Source organism: Amblyomma maculatum, chromosome 6 (genome assembly GCF_055883805.1).
Source record: "Amblyomma maculatum isolate TAMU_Amacu chromosome 6, ASM5588380v1, whole genome shotgun sequence".
Taxonomy (NCBI): Eukaryota; Metazoa; Arthropoda; class Arachnida; order Ixodida; family Ixodidae; genus Amblyomma; species Amblyomma maculatum.
In genome coordinates, this window is record NC_139349.1 from 33,520,138 (window position 1) to 33,526,137 (window position 6,000).

Sequence of the window (6,000 nt, forward strand, 5' to 3'; positions counted from 1 at the left end):
GCGGTCACTGTTGGCGTACGTACCGAGGAGCTGACTTCGGAAGGCCGGCCACGTAGAGAATGTGGCCTCGCGGTTCTCGAACCATGTCCGAGCAGCGTCTTCAAGGCTGAAGTAGACGTTCCGCATTTTCGCAGCGTCGTCCCAGCCGTTAAACGTCGCGACCCTTTCATAGTGAGCTAGCCAGTCCTCGGCGTCTTCAAACTGCTCACCGTGAAATGGTTTAGGGGGTACGTGGGGTCTGAAGGATGAGACAGGACGAAGGGGTGGAAGGGACAGTCATGGTATGGGCGGGCGGTGTCGTTGCCACAGCCAGAGTCTCTTCGTCAAGAGGGAAGGCCTCGGGGGACAAGCCTCGGAGCCGTCGGCTGGTACGATGAACCGGAGTGGTCACGAGAGGCGGCCGCGTAGGGTCGTCCGCAGGAGAAGGGATCATCGATCGCACCTCCACCAGTGTCACGACTGAAGTCAGAGGGAGCCGTGAAAGTACACGTACAGCTCGGCTACTGCGGGACACCTTAACTCTCAGCCATACCGAGCATCGCACAACAACAGCGTATCACCCTCAGACAAATGGATTAACGGAACGACTAAACAAAACTTTGGCCGACATGATCTCAATGTACATCGACGTTGAGCATAAAATGTGGGACGAGATCCTGCCGTATGTCACCTTCGCCTACAATACGGCGCCGCAGGAAACCACGAAGTTTACGCCGTTCCGTCTCGTATATGGCAGAGAGGCCCGCACGATGTTGGATGCGATGCTCCCGTGCGGGGAAGAAGCGGTCGAACCCGACGCCGCCCATTTCGCAGAACAGGCCGAGCAAGCCCGTCAGCTGGCCCGCTTGCACATCAAGGAGCAGCATGCCACCGACGCTCGACACTATAACCTTCGGCACAGGGAGGCCCACTACGAACCAGGGGACCAAGTGTGGGTGTGGACCCCCGTGCGTCACAAAGGCTTGAGCGAGAAACTACTCCACCGCTATTTCGGACCCTATAAAGTCCTGCGCCGCTTAAACAACGTTAATTACGAAGTCATTCCAGATGGAACTGTGACCGTCAGTGTTCGACGCCAGCGGCCTGAAATTGTGCATGTGGTGCGCTTAAAGCCGTACTTTTCGCGTGACTGAGCGTTCCCTGCAAGTGAAACCTTGCGTCATTGTACAGTTCACCTCACGCCTAATTTTTTTTTTCTTTTCTCCTCTCACCTTGTCATCGGGACGATGTTTTCTTTCACGGGGGGGGGGGGGGGGGGGGGGAATAATGCCACGTGCCTAGCGCCGCGCGACAACCGTGTTTGGTGCCGACGACAACGAAGCGGTGGTTGGCACGAGCGGCGCGCTGGTGCTGGACGCTGTGACTCTCGAAACGACAAGCCGACCTTATTCTCGGGTCCTTGGCTACGTGTACTTTCACGGCTCCCTCTGACTTCAGTCGTGACAATATGTCTTTCCGCAGCCAATGTCAGTGATAACGACTACATGAGGGTTGTATTTTAAAATTCTGGCCTCGAGTTTGTAGTTTAGTTTTCGGGATTTGGGTAGTTTTCATAATCAGTATTATTGATATTGTTACTGAGCGGTATTCGCTGGCCGTGCTGACGAAAAATAAGTGCGACAGACTCCCAGAAGAAGAAGACGCAGACGAGTGCTGTGCTGTGCGAGTGCTGTGCTGTGCGAGTGCTGTGCTGTGATCATCCTCAGTGGTGTGGACAACTGCCTTACTGTGAATATTTCCTGTAACATCTCTTGGTGGAGGTGCTGGGTACAAAACACTTGTGTTCTGGTTATATAAAAACCAGCTAGCCTGATTCCTACAATCTTATTTTCATCCCAGCGTTGCCGCATAAGCTCATATTTTATCATTTATTGATATTTTTTTCTGCTTCTTTTCATGGTTAGCCCCGTGCAGGAGCAGCTTGCAAACCCGTAGAGTCGTGCGCGAGTACATATTTCTAAGAGTGTGTACCAGGTCAACTTAAAAATCATTTTCTTAAACTTATTTCATTATGACCATGGATAAATGCTGTTGCGGTCTCTGATTGTCTAGATCTCCCAGTAAACCTGCAATACGACGCCTAGCTCTTACGGAGAAAAAATAATTACAAGCACCATTTTCATCCATGTTTCGCGGTAATTGAATTCACAGGCAAGCAAATGCTGCGTTTTTTTTTTTTCTTTTTGCCATTCGACACGCAAATGTGGCAGCTGGACCGTGAATATTCCAGGAAACGCCAGATTATACTAAGCATCTCTGATTGATGCTAGTGTTTTTAACTTTTGTTTCAAGAACCCAACCAGGCGGATTTTTGTCGAAGATATTCTCGTTTTGAATGTGGCTTAGGTTTGCGATGCCGACAATGGATTGCCGCCAAATATCACTCCCCCGCCCAGCCATACGTTATGCACTAGAACGCATGCCTGTATAGCCCTTAATAGTATTCGTCTAGACTTTCGTGTCACTGCTGCGGAAATTTATCAGCAGTTCCTCTCGAGAGTGGTATCAGCGAGGCTATTATAGGCGACATCTCCATGCAGGTGCAGTCTGCACGATTATGTCGAACTGTAGGCTGGGGCTCTTAGAGGTGTACTACACACTATCTTCGCTGATACGGTGCTTGATTGTCTCAGAAGCCAAATTAGAAAGGCCGAGTGCTTGTTTATTAAAATACTACAGAAGCCTGCACCAGAAGCACAACTCGAGTTCATTTTGACTTGCGGATGAGTATGGGATGCTGCACGCAGCTGTGTAGCCATCTTCTTCCTCACTTTCTATCATGGATCATATCCGTGTGCTGCGCGATGTCAGTGCACGTTAAAGAACCCCAGGCGGTCTAAATTTCCGGAGTCCTCCACTACGGCGTCTCTCATAGCCTGAGTCGCTTTGGGACGTTAAACCCCACAAACCAAACCAAACCATTTAATAGCTAGTCATTCCGTCTTTCTGGCATACGCTCGTGCCAGCTCAATATGGTTCGGTGGTTTTATTTTTCTCCGGCACAAAGCAAAACACTCTCTTCGGCAAAAATGACAGCACAGAACTGAACGAGAGCGGCATGCCGGCTACGATGCTTGAAAAAAAAAAAAAAAAAAGTATCCGCGTGTCTATGCGATACTAATGCCATCACCACATTAACTGAAAAGTATATGGCGTGAGAATGGCCAACTATGAAGACTGCCCATATCTCTTCACGCTCTTTAGAATATCGCTTCAGTTTAAACTATTTGCATGCGCAAAAAATGAGACAACGAGCCCGCTTGTTACTGAATGGGCACGCTTGTCCAGAGCGCTCGAGCATTATCTTGAGGACGCAAAGGCGATTTTGTTTTTCAGCTTTCGCACGGCTTTATTGGCAACGCTTTTTGATCAGCGCCAGCGACAAAGCGTGGCGCTTCATAGATGCCGTAGAAACTAGCATCGAAGCATTGCACAACTACGTGCGGAAGCGAAACAGTGTCTTATAATGTAGCGCTTGCTTTGAGAGACTGCCATTGTAGTGGCTGATATCTTCATGTGAAGACGTTGCAAAATCAGCGGCGACGTTTTTGAAAAGCACCTCCTGTTGGAAAATATCAACTTGGAAAAATATTTCATAAAAGCCGCACTAGTTTGCAACATTTTGAACGAGTTTGTGATGATGGCAATAAATTCCAAGGAAAAGTAACGCAGTATTAATCGATTAATGTTCTTTAATTATTCAGTTACTATCCCGGTTCTGTAATTGAGCGCTATAATAAGTAATATTTAAGATGGTGTAGTAGTAATTGCAATCGGTTACTTATTTTCTGCAACGTGCTCAGGACTGACCAATCGAAAGTGCCTCAATACGTGGCGAAAACATAGCACGAAAAACATTTTATCCGTTGGACTTGCCGCGTTCAAAAATAGCTGTAGGTACCGAAAGGCAACTAATGGAAACAAAATTTTAATTAAGCAATGACAATAAAAGGTACCGAAATAAATTTACATAGTTACTTTCCCGACAAAGAGTGGGCAGTCTGCCGCTCTATCTGCTGAAAAAAAAGATACATAACTAGCACTCTGTTTTTATTACTGTATTAAAACAAATTACAATGTAGTTAAATTTACCCCTTCTGTGCATATTCAAAGCTAAAACATATTTTGTGCACCAATAAGAAATAACAGGTATAATTATAAAACGCGCATCACGTTCGACGTACACACCCCGCACTGAATTAGCACATCCCAGTACGGCTTTCCGTACAGACGGTGGAAATTTATTTCATTCTCGACGGTGTTCTTGGTGAATTCTTGACATAAGTGTGCACGCTGGAGCAGATAGGGGCTCATTCTTCAAGTACATATCACAATATTTGAACGCCAAGCGCTATGCGAATATTGCGCGGCCACGAACCGGGCACATTCCCTTTGTGCACTTAATTCTCACTGCAAGTGGAACGCGACGTGTTGGCTCGGAAACAGCACGGTATGCAGTCTTTGGCCACCGATGTCAGTTTATTGTGGTCTGAGTCTCTGCACTCGCGCAGATAGCTCTTTTCTGCTTTGTACCTTTTATAACTTCGAGCTCAGTCACCGCTATCTCTTCTCCACGATTACTGCAATTGTTTTTAGAAGCAGTCAACGGGACACTTGATTTCGCGCCTGACGCGGCGGGTCATGCTCTCTTCGGGACATTCTCCCCTTTTCGGATAAATTTAGCAGTGAAATTTGGAGAAGAATGCATGTTTATAGTTTTAAAAAGAGTTTTAGAGACTGAAATTTCACAGCTTTTTCCAAACTGCAGCAGGGTACGAAAAGACAAAAATAAGCATTTTGGGGCAAGGAATTTTCGTTTAAGACACTAAGAATCACTGGCGGCGAGGTAGACAAATTTCAAAGTCACATCGATCGCCAATTTTAGGGCGCTGGTTAGTTCCTTTACGTTCGACAACGTAATAACATCTGTCAGGTGCTAGTGTGAGGCTAGCGGGAGGCTTTATTGCGGACATTTCGTCCCGTCGGACCTCATGGTATTCTGAGTGCCTGCAGCTTTGCGGACAAACTTTTTCCATGTTTAATTTTTGCTGCACCGTGCTGTTGGCGTCTCGTCTCGACCCGTTACAAAAAGGGTATATCCACTATCACCATCACATAATAATTACAATAGTTGTGGCCTAGTCGGCTCCTGTGCAATCTGGCGTCAGAGTTATTTTAGGCTAGAAGAATTAGCTCAACTTTTTACTATAAAGAAGAAAAGGAATACCTCTCGAACTCGGAAGGAGAAGACGTACGAATAAAAAGTTTGAACTTTCCTACCTCACTTCAGAAGTGATGAAGTTCAAGGAATTCATCGCTCTCATTGCCTCCGGTGTTCGTTAACACTATGCAGTAAAATTATGAAGGAAGCAAGAAGAAAAGTCCTCCCACATAATGGTAAGCGATGGAACTATATTCAAAAGCCAACATCAAAATGTACTTTGTGATGTATGGATGCGAGAGCTGGACTGTGAAAAAGGCTGACCGCCGAAGAATTGACGCGTTTGAATTGTGGTGCTGGCGAAGACTCTTGAGAGTTCCTTGGACTGCCAGAAGATCTAATCAGTCGATATTGTCGACCATAAACCCTGACTGCTCATTGCAGGGTCAAATTCTAAAGTTAAAGCTCAGCTACTTTGGTCATCTGATGAGAAGAGAGGAGTTGCTGGAGAAAGATTTGATGTTGGGAAAGGTTGAGGGTCGCCGGAGAAGGGGTAGGCAGCGAACGCGATCGCGTTCGCTGCCTACCCCATAACTTCATCTGCAGTGCCTCGAGGATGCCATCTAACCATCGATGGTTAGATGGCATCCTCGAGGCACTGCAGATGAAGTTATGTGATGTTAGGAAGATAGTGAGAGACCGGAAAGCGTGGCGTGACATGGTCCATAGGGTCACGAAGAGTCGGACACGACTGAACGACTGAACTGAACTGACGCAGCCAATTAAAGACAAGTGGCATCGAATTCCCTTCATGCAGATAGTCCGACTCATGTGAAAAA